Below are 11,719 nucleotides of genomic sequence, written 5' to 3'. Positions count from 1 at the left end.
CAGGAATTTTTTTTCCACCCGTCTTCCCTCCTTCCCCCTCCAAGTGACTCCATCTCCAGTGTCTCTGTAACATCCTTGCTTTCTTCAGGACTACATATGGCATCAGGTCAACACTTAACAGGGGCAAAGGGTATGTCGCTTCAGAGCGTACATTTCAGAAGGAGAAAAAGAAGAGTGGGCAGACAAAAAAAACAACCAAGAAAACGAAAGTATTTACAATATTCTTGAGGGGGACAAAAATAAAACAGCTTTGGATTTCGATCATGAGAAGAGGAAGGGTGTCTTAAACATTTTCTACAAAGATCAAAAAGCAGGCTATTTGGATCAGTGAGATCACACAAAGTCAGCTCTCAGAGGGGCAATAGAAATGTTTCATAGGAAGTTTCTCATAGAAAGTGAGTTTCATAGTAAATTAGAAATATGTTTCATAGGAAGTTTCTCTCATAGAAAGTGAGTTTCATAGTAAGTTAGAAATGTGTGTTTCATAGGAAGTGAGTTTCATAGTAAGTTATAAATATGTGTGTTTCATAGGAAGTTTCTCTCATAGAAAGTGAGTTTCATCGTAAGTTATAAATATGTGTGTCACAGTCATCAAGTAGACAGGGTTTTGGTATTTTTTATACAGATTTACAGTTCAGCAAAAACAGTTAAATAGTACTTAAAGTGTATCCTTATACCTGGGTGACATGTTTTTAGCTTATCTCAACACATAACTTTTATTCCAGGGATAAGCTAGCATATCACAAGATCTACCATCAGTGTAGTATCCTACATGATTTTTTAAATCCTCGAATCAAAAATTCACTTTCCCTGCATTCCGTATGACCTATCCGATTAAAACACACCACAGGCAGAATAGTCTGTATATCGTTCAGCGGCTTCCAAAGCCCACCCCAAATTTAATTCACATGGTGGTTTAAGCAATTCCATCCGTAGGGGGGCGCCTATTGCAAAAACATGCTTTTTGGTATAAATCCACTATGTTTGCAACAGCGAGACACTGTACATAATTTGGGTAAATAAACATAATTTGGGTAAAGCCCTTCAGGTACTCTTCTCGATCCACTGCTGGTGTAGAGGTGTCCTCATGATGCATCAGGCAACCCAGAAAAAAATAAATAAAAGCAAAAGATTTAGTTACATAGACATAACAATTAACATCCCTAGCTGGAATACTGTAATTGTGAAAAAAACATAGCAGTGGACTTAGGCATAATGCAGTTGTGTCTAGGTCTCCCTGTCGACTAATCCAATAGTTATGAAATAATCACTAAGAAAATGAGCTATTGCAGCCATAGTTTGGCTTAATGTTCTCTCCCGTGTCACTGACAGAGTCACTATGTCGTGAAGTCCTTCAGGACCTCCAGAACTTTGAGTAGAACTCAGCTGTATGACACCTTCTTCCAGCTGCCGCCAGCACTATGAGTAGAACTTCCACTGTATGACACGATAAGTCGATGACTGTGGCGCCGCCAGCACTATGAGTAAAACTTCCACTGTATGACAACTTGGTGCGGTACCTTGGTACTACACGGCACAGTGACTCTGTCAGTGACACGGACAGAACATTGGAGCAAAACTAGGTCTGCAATAGCTCATTTTCTTAGTGATTATTCCAACTATTGGATTAGTAGACAAGGAGTCCTGTGCCCGGCCTCGACACAACTACATTATGCCAGCTGTAGACTCTGTCCACTGCTATGTGGTTAGAACTCAGCTGTATGGCACCTTCAGGACTTTGGTAATTTACAGTATATATATATATTAAATTATTACCCTCAGGCAGGGTCTGGTGTTTTCCACTGAGGTCAAACACAAAGGTCATGGGTCACAAAGCGAAGCACACAGTTATATTTATAATCCATTCATTTCAACAGTAGAATAATGAGCTGTGTGGCCCGGTTGAAAAAAATAAAAAAAATCACCTAGTATTGTCTCAGTTAACTAGGATCACAGGTAAACCAATAACAATCGGCCTAACATTATATTGGTGTGTAAAACAGAAAATTCACCACGGACAAGACCAAGTCTTGCCATGGACACATTTGTCCGTGTACGGACATATTAATGACCTCTTAAACATTTAGAAGATACACATTAAAATAAATCCAACACAACTTTCAAACAAGTCTGTGGAATCTATGAAATATATGCAGAAGTTTGATCTGCGACACAATTGTATCAGTACATTGAAATGCCAGATAACCAATGAACAATGAATGTTCAAGTAGCAAGATATCTAAATTAGATTTTTAACATAATCCATTCATCATGTCATTCATCCCCAATGCATGTCTTTTGAAGATTAGTCATATCACATGTGGCAGCCAAGTCTATGGACCTTTTAATGTTTGTTTAGAGCACTAATATGTAAATCATTTGCCAGCCAAGTCTATGAACTTTAATGTTTCCAAACGTACAATACATCGTTTGCCAAGAGATCCACGACTTACCAGGAAAGAAGAGAAGCTCAGTCTGGGTATAGCTTGAGGTGGTGAGAAGACAACCTGAGTGGCAGAGTAGTGGAGAGAGAAAAACTGTTGAGTTTTTAAGTGGTGTAACCACTTCCTTAAGTGACTATGATAATGTGTGTGGGTGGTGGCTGGGTGGGTGGCTGGCTGCGTCTGAGCACGGAAACAGCATGGTTGTTTTTCACCACCTGTGCGCAACCTAACACACACACAAACACACGCACATATTAACTGTATATATGGTGATTTCGGGTGTGCCAGTACAGTACCGTTTCGGACGCGGGGCGGCAGGTGCGTTCCTGTTGGTCTGGACCCCCCAGAGGTCAACAGGGGGGTCCAGGACCCAAAGTTACTGTGGTATATTGAGCAGTATATTAAACACCACTTAAACTAACAAACCAGAGCAATGGAGGACCACATAGGGACAGTGTAGTGCCTCAGTAAACTATAGGACCATAGAGACAGTAAACTATAGGATCACATAGAGACAGTAAACTATAGGATCACATAGAGACAGTAAACTATAGGATCACAGAGACAGTAAACTATAGGACCACATAGACAGTAAACTATAGGATCACATAGAGACAGTGTAGTGCCTCCAACCCGATCTCACCCAAACACGTTCAAATAACACACACGACTAGTAAACCCCAAAATCCGTACATATTACACTACTACTGTTTTGACCGCGACGGAGGCGTGGCTTTCAACGGCTAGTAGTGTTAGTGTATGTACAGAATTGCCAATCTGTGTTATTTCACTGTGTTTCGGTTAGACCCTTTGGGTTACCCTTTGGGTGAGACCGAGTTGAGTGCCTCAGTAAACTAGGATCACATAAAAACAGTGTAGTGTCTCAGTTAACTAGGATCACAGGTAAACCAGGAACAGGGTAGTGTCTCAGTTAACTAGGATCACAGGTAAACCAGGAACAGGGTAGTGTCTCAGTTAACTAGGATCACAGGTAAACCAGGTAGTGTTATATTTAAAAAATCACACCCGTGTGAACTGAGTGGTGTAAGGTCTTATATAGACTGATCAGCTGTGGTCTGACGTAATGTCTGACGTAATGAAATCACACCCGTGTGAACTGGGTGACCATAGCAACCATGCTCATTTTTTGGTACGAACAGACAGACAGACAAACTAACAAAGCCAGTTGTAGGAGTGGTTTACACCACTCAATAACAAAGCCAGTTGTAGGAGTGGTTTACACCACTCAAAAATAGATGCCTCATCAGGGACGGCTCCAGGGGGGTAAGGAGGGGCTTTAGCCCCCCTCCAAACAAGCCAAATTGACTGACTCAATTCATTGATTCATTAGCCCCCCCTCTAAATAGAGTGTCGCAGTCCCGCCCCCTACCAGGGCCCAGGAAATGATTCTCTGTTCATTTTCCTCAGACATTTCAGAAAGTATTTATATGAAGACGTTTACGTCGCGGACAAAGCCAACTCTTGTCGTGACAAATCATGACAACAAACACAATTTGGGCCAAACAAAGAATTAGAAAGTAGAAAAAAACGGCAGGTTACAACACTTTTTTTGTTGTTTTTCTTCTATGTAATAATTTGTTTGGTCCAAAATATTGTGTATGATTTGAGTTATGATTTGGGTTAGGGTTAGGTCTTTAAATAAATACTTTTTGAAATGTCAATGGGAAAAATGCATTGTGATTCATTTCCTGGGCCTGGCGTCGTCATGAAAGGGGGCGGGACTGCGACACTCTATAGCCAGCTCCTCCATAGCACCCCCAGTCACAATTTAACCCTTAACCCTTAACCCTAACCCTAGTTCCAAATCATCATTTAGCTGGAACTCCCACAAGTACCCCCTGGGGGTCCCCGGACCCCACTTTGGGAACCACTGCGACAAAGTATAAAATAAGCATCAAAAGATGACATAAAAAAAAAAAGAATATACAAGGTTTCTAACTGACAGTTGTTCCTTTTGTAGCACTCTATAGTGTATGTTTACGCATAGTTTCATTATATAGATATTCCACTGTTAGGTTCTTAGCTTACGTATGATTCTTGACGACTTGATGTATTTATGTATTAGCATGTTTTAGTTTGTACGTAGGGGTGTGTGTGTGTGTGTGAGTGTGGCCTCTTACCGTCTGCGGTTGGGTTTCCCAGGATGGTGGCGACCTCCTTGTTGGTGGGGTTCTGGCCCAGCCGCCCAGAGCACTACAGATATCGGCCACCAGGTTCTCACCAGCTCTGTCAAAGAGACCGAACGCCTCCTTGAAGTCTGGACACAAACAAGACAAGACACACACACACAGACACACACACACACACACACACACCTTTGAATGCGACGAAACGGAATTCAACATCGAGAGAGTAAATCTATAACCGCGTACATCTTGTGTCATATATACTACTACTTTTTTGTATCATTGCTCTCATGGCTTTGTCACTGTTAGAGCTCCAAAAACCTGTTCTAGGTCCTTATTTAGATCAGTTATTATTAAACAATGCCAACCTTTTTTAACAACCAAACTCGTATCTTAGTTAAGATAATTAACTAAATGCTAAAAGAAGTGAGGTAAAGTTAACAGAAGTTTTTAAATAAATGTAGTGGAGTAAAAGTACAATAGAAAGTGAGTTTCATAGTAAGTTAGAAATGTGTGTTTCATAGGAAGTGAGTTTCATAGTAAGTTAGAAATATGTGTGTTTCATAGGAAGTTTCTTTCATAGAAAGTGAGTTTCATAGTAAGTTAGAAATATGTGTTTCATAGGAGTTTCTCTCATAGAAAGTGAGTTTCATAGTAAGTTAGAAATATGAGTTTCTCTCATAGAAAGTGAGTTTCATAGTAAGTTATGTTTCATAGGAAGTTTCTCTCATAGAAAGTGAGTTTCATAGTAAGTTAGAAATGTGTGTTTCATAGGAAGTTTCTGTAACAAGTGTACCGGTAATACCTTTGTATAATGGACGTATGACCAAGAACAATAAAGTATTACATCTGGACTAGTATTCAGTTAGGTTCGGCTCTGGGAGCATAAGAGTAAAATGATTGAGATGAGACCACACCAGTATGTAGCATGTAATAAAGAACGGCCGGCTTGTATTATAGAAAATAGTAAATAAATTGAATGGTACCAAAAACACACATACAGATATAGACAACAGTAAACAACAATAATGAGCTCAGATAGTGCGTAACTTGTAGTCACCTCTTGACGTCAGTGATTAGATCACTATTATCTTTCAAATTAAACCCTTTAAATATTTTGGGTGAAGTACCCTTTAATTTACGCTACAGGTCCTATGGGTTTGAACCTATGGGTTTTAATCTAGTTTTATGATCTACTGGTTTTTATCCTCGGGTGCACCCTGGTAAGTATCTTTTTAGTTAGTATCCTTTTAACTATAGATATCTTTTTAATTGTAAATATCCTTTTAACTGTATGGTAAGTATGAATATTTTTGAACTATGGATCCATGAACTCTTAATCCCAATACAGAATGAAATTACAATTACCTTCAATTCAAAACACCATATACATCAATGCACACACTTCAGTCAATAAACCCAATATGGACCACACAGGTGTGTACTGTATGTGAGTGAGTCTATGACAGTCCAACCACACTGTGAGGTGTAGTAGTGATGTGCAATGGATGTTGTGCAGTGTTCACTTTGTAGTGTTCAAGTTCTGTGATTGTGCTCAGTTCTGTCCTACCACACTGATAGAACACACAGACTTGTTGCAGAGTGAATCGATCTCCAAGGAAAATCAAAGATGGTCTTCGCATGCAATCCTCCTGGGTTAGTCGCTCGCCATCCTTGGTAGACCTAAACTCTGGCCTCATCCAAAAAACCTGACCTGTATGGCATGCATACAGGACAGCATGAACTATAATTAACAGTAATTCTTTACAGTGTTTCCGTTCAGTGTGTTTCAATTAATTAAAATAAAATAAAACAAACTTCTTTCAGTATGAAAATAAAATACATTCTCATTTAAATAAAATGCATTGTAACAAAAGTGCTTTTCTCACCAATGGTATCCAAATAAAGTGCTCTCAATCACCAGGAATGGTGATGCTGCAGCTACCCCCAGCACACAGCTAGGAAATGAAAGGTGTGGAAAGTATCCTTTACTTAGCAGCCTATTTTATCAAAGGCTAAAACGTAACAAAATGTACAAAATTTAAATAAAAGCAACACACGGCCATCTACATTGATGACAGAAAATAGTTCTGTTCAAACTATATTCCATATAATTGACCAGGTAGGTTAGCTTGGAACAATGTGCTACTGCTAGCCAAACATTTGTGCTAACATGAAAGCATTGGAATTGCATGGTGGCTCTAGCCAATTAGCTGCTAACTCTCATGGCTAACCATCATGGCTACAGGCTTAGCTAAACATCATGGCTACTAGCTTAGCTAACAAAGTTTGTAGCAACTCACCAATGTTTAGCAGAACAAACTCTCAGCCCTCAGTTGATGGGCAAGGTGTGTGTGCTGTCTTTTCTAGCTTTAAGCTTATTTATTGTTCTAATTATTAACTGTTTGGGCTCTGTGCCGCTCTCTCTCTGTCATGGGGGACTTCTTCAGTGCAGTGCAGCTTCTGTGTGAGACTGGGGAGCAGAGAAGGGCGGGGCAAGCAGTTGAGGTGTGTCGTCTGATTGGGTGAAATTCACCTGTCAGTCTCCATGGCCTTGGCTGACTATTTGTCAGCAGCATGACAGGGGAAAATCAAGTTAGGTAGACTTGCTCCATTTCTTCATTAGTAACCAGTCTCCATGACCTGGGTTACATTTCTCTCATAGAAAGTGAGTTTCATAGTAAGTTAGAAATATGTTTCTCATAGAAAGTGAGTTTCATATTAAGTTAGAAATGTGTGTGTTTCATAGGAAGTGAGTTTCATAGTAAGTTAGAAATATGTGTTTCATAGAAAGTTTCTTTCATAGAAAGTGAGTTTCATAGTAAGTTAGAAATGTGTTTCATAGGAGTTTCTCTCATAGAAAGTGAGTTTCATAGTAAGTTGTGTTTCATAGGAAGTTTCTCTCATAGAAAGTGAGTTTCATAGTAAGTTAGAAATGTGTGTGTTTCATAGGAAGTGAGTTTCATAGTAAGTTAGAAATATGTGTTTCATAGGAGTTTCTCTCATAGAAAGTGAGTTTCATAGTAAGTTATGTTTCATAGGAAGTTTCTCTCATAGAAAGTGAGTTTCAGAGTAAGTTGTGTTTCATAGGAAGTTTCTCTCATAGAAAGTGAGTTTCATAGTAAGTTAGAAATGTGTGTGTTTCATAGGAAGTGAGTTTCATAGTAAGTTAGAAATTTGTGTGTTTCATAGGAAGTTTCTCTCATAGAAAGTGAGTTTCATAGTAAGTTAGAAATATGTGTGTTTCATAGGAAGTTTCTCTCATAGAAAGTGAGTTTCATCGTAAGTTATAAATGTGTGTGTCACAGTCATCAAGTAGACAGGGTTTTGGTATTTTTTATACAGATTTACAGTTCAGTAAAGCCCTTCAGGTACTCTTCTCGATCCACTGCTGGTGTAGAGGTGTCCTCATGATGCATCAGGCAACGTAGAAAAAAATAAATAAAAGCAAAAGATTTAGTTACATAGACATAACAATTAACATCCCTAGCTGGAATACTGCAATTGTGAAAAAAAACATAGCAGTGGCATAATGCAGTTGTGTCTAGGTCTCCCTGTCGACTAATCCAATAGTTATGAAATAATCACTAAGAAAATTAGCTATTGCAGCCATAGTTTGGCTTAATGTTCTCTCCCGTGTCACTATGTCGTGAAGTCTGTTTGAGTAGAACTCAGCTGTATGACACCTTCTTCCAGCTGCCGCCAGCACTATGAGTAGAACTTCCACTGTATGACACGATAAGTCGATGACCGTGGCGCCGCCAGCACTATGAGTAAAACTTCTACTGTATGACAACTTGGTGCGGTACCTTGGTACTACACGGCACAGTGACTCTGTCAGTGACAGACAGAACATTGGAGCAAAACTAGGTCTGCAATAGCTCATTTTCTTAGTGATTATTCCATAACTATTGGATTAGTAGACAAGGAGTCCTGTGTCCTGTGCCCGGCCTCGACACAGTTCTACATTATGCCAGCTATACTGTCCACTGCTATGTGGTTCACAACTACATTATGCCAGCTGTAGACTCTGTCCACTGCTATGTGGTTCACAACTACATTATGCCAGCTGTAGACTGTCCACTGCTATGTGGTTCACAACTACATTATGCCAGCTGTAGACTGTCCACTGCTATGTGGTTCACAACTACATTATGCCAGCTGTAGACTCTGTCCACTGCTATGTGGTTCACAACTACATTATGCCAGCTGTAGACTCTGTCCACTGCTATGTGGTTCACAACTACATTATGCCAGCTGTAGACTCTGTCCACTGCTATGTGGTTCACAACTACATTATGCCAGCTGTAGACTCTGTCCACTGCTATGTGGTTCACAACTACATTATGCCAGCTGTAGACTCTGTCCACTGCTATGTGGTTCACAACTACATTATAACAGTAACTCTGTGAGGAGGACAGAACTCAGCTGTATGGCACCTTCAGGACTTTGGTAATTTACAGTAGGTCGTTTTGTGGTTAAATTATTACCCTCAGGCAGGGTGTGGTGTTTTGGGTGGTGTTAGGGTTACATTCTTACCCTCTGGTAACGCTATAGAAGGTGGATCCTCTGCATCAGGATCCTGATGCACTCCCTCATCAATGGATCCACTGAAGTCAAACACAAAGGTCATGGGTCACAAAGCGAAGCACAGTTATATTTATAATCCATTCATTTCAACAGTAGAATAATGATCACATCCTATAGCTATAGACAGAGCAGCCAGAGCGGTCACACTGGGGCCTGGGGGGTGGTGGGCAAAATTATTATTATAGTTCAGCGCCCACCTGTGGTATGTTGGGTTAAGAACGGCCGTTTGTGAGTGATTCAGATTGCACCTCTAAAGTATGCCTGTGTGCAAAGAAAATACACATTAAAATAAATCCAACACAACTTTCAAACAAGTCTGTGGAGTGTAGTAGTTGTATATTTTTAATCCTGTAGATTTTATATCAGTGGAATTCATAATTATGAAATAATTATTCAAAAATCTGAATTATAAGTTTTCAAAATTAAAAGTCAAAATCAATCTGAATTTTAGAAGGGGCACCAGTGAAATGAGTTTAGGAATAAGCACAAGATTAATTTATATTTAACCCTGAAATTTAAACCACTAATAAAATAATTAAAAAGATTATAAAATAATCAATTATTATTTTATCTCAATAAATCTATGGAATCTGAAGGTAAGAGATCTTTTCCCATTACATAGCCTTTCTTACTTTTGCATGAGTCAAAAACCAGTAAGTTCAACTCTTGAGCAAATAATAGACTCTCTGCAGGCTATAACTGTCCGGCTCCTCCTTTTACATGCACTGGGTGCACGTGATGTCAGTATGGGAGAGAGAGATCACTTCATGTGTTCATTAGATCATCCAATGCTCCCCTGTCAACAGCTAAAATTCATAAAACGAAAGAAAGCAGCAAATGAAAAAAAATTAACACTCATCTTTTACTTTCTCTAATAACAGCCTAAAACATGAACCTTGGTTGAAAAAAACTAAAGTTGTCCTTTAAGTGTCATGCTTCCAAGGAATCCCACCCCATATGGACTTACAAGATTTTGTAACATTCAGGTGTCATACAAATAATCAAAATCTACAAACAGCATCTTCAGCTCCTGAATGGTATGTTAATTTCAAAATAATGCATGCCAATTAACAGCTCACAAACCTTTCAGGCCGTGACCCAAATTTGAACTGCTACTTTTACTTTTAAGTAAAACATCTGAGTACTTCTTCCACCACTGAATATAAAACATGATGCTGGGTGTTTGTGCACGGTTAGAGAGAGAGCAGGGGGTGCAGAGTTGTACTCACTGTGATGTTTATCCATCCATCCTGGTTCGTCCATCCTGTCTGCGCAGGAGTAGCGAAGACAACCTTGTTGTCCATAAACTGTTCCCTACACACGTAAAAAATAAATATAAAAATGTTAAAAGATACTGATAACGGATTCACCTTGAACTCTTCTGTTGAATCATCATAATAAGCTTTTTGATTGTCAAGTTAGAATTGATGAGGTGAAACGCTGGCATGTGTTCTAAAATAAATGATACATGGAAGAGTTCCTGTCGATGAGGGCTAGGTGTACTACAATAGACAAAGTAAAAGATTGCATTTATGCAGATGTATTAATTATGTTATAAGGAACCTGTTACGGTGACTAGGGATGAGGACTCAAATGCAGGAGACACCACTGAGGCAGAACAATTAAACTTAGAAGGATTCATTAATCAAACTCAGGATCTTCCATAACTGGGCAAAAGGCAGATAAAACTAAAAAAAAACAGGAACTCACCCATCAGGGAACTAACGAACCAACAAGAACAATGCAAACACAGGGCTTAAATAGACCCAGGAGAACAGGGCACAGGTGAACTCAACTGACAATCAACACTGGGATAGGCTGGGGGACTAACAGGACACAGGTGGAAACACTGACCAATTACAAGGTTAGACAAGGCAGGAAAACAGTAACTAGGAAGACAGGAAACACTAGGAAAAATACTACAAAATAAGTCAAACAAAACCAAGGCAACAACAGTGTACAAAAAACAGAACAGTCAGGAACACATGGCCAAAGATCAAAACAGAGCATACTGAAATGACAAATCTTATCTCAAGTCCAAAACCTAAATAAGGACAGTCAAAGTCCACGGTGCGAGGAGCAGACCGTGACAGAATCTCAATGTTCATTAGTAACTTTTACTTCTAATAGCATCACTGAGCTGGATGTGACTGCATTCCAATATTTAACAGTGGGTAGCAATATTTAATAAATCACAAGTGTGAATAAATAAGCTTAGTTTGATTAAAGGACAGATGTCAGCAGAAGGGGCAGCACCAACATCAAACAGTGATGTGGGAGGAGTGCAGTCCAGTGACCTAATGTCATCGTTACATACAATTTCAGATAGGTGTCATTTATTTTTGCCATAACCCCCCAATTCTACTGTGTGGAAACACCAGGGGGTGAAACGCTCCCCGGCCCCACTGTACTGCATCCCAGTAAACCCAGGGTAACAGAGTACATAGATAAGTATTGGCTTCGGTGCTTGGTTACGCTTCGGTACCCGGCTGGCCTTGAACCTGCTTTGGCCATGTACCTCGGTACTCATGGTCGCTT

At 39.6% G+C, this 11,719-nt stretch overlaps 1 protein-coding gene and 1 long non-coding RNA gene across 2 annotated transcripts in view; both read right to left on the bottom strand.

Annotated features, from left to right (window-relative positions):
- Nucleotides 1-724: 724 nt before the first annotated feature.
- On the bottom strand, nt 725-10,457 carry LOC306917654. The gene is made up of 4 exons (XR_013789212.1): nt 10,411-10,457; nt 9,379-9,442; nt 9,131-9,201; nt 725-1,084 (listed from the first exon to the last, which is right to left on the bottom strand). It is a non-coding gene; the product is annotated as an uncharacterized lncRNA (long non-coding RNA).
- LOC306917653 (uncharacterized protein) overlaps nt 10,446-11,719 on the bottom strand; it is a 144,418-nt gene continuing 143,144 nt past the window's right edge. Inside the window, exon 3 of the transcript XR_013789210.1 lies at nt 10,446-10,495. The gene's annotated coding sequence lies outside the window, so the exon portion shown is untranslated. The remainder of the gene's footprint in view (nt 10,496-11,719) is intronic.

This window comes from Electrona antarctica, assembly GCF_951216825.1.
Source record: "Electrona antarctica genome assembly, chromosome: 24".
NCBI classification, from domain to species: domain Eukaryota; kingdom Metazoa; phylum Chordata; class Actinopteri; order Myctophiformes; family Myctophidae; genus Electrona; species Electrona antarctica.
Note: the sequence above shows the minus strand (reverse complement) of the source record. Positions and strands in the feature narration are given on the sequence as shown.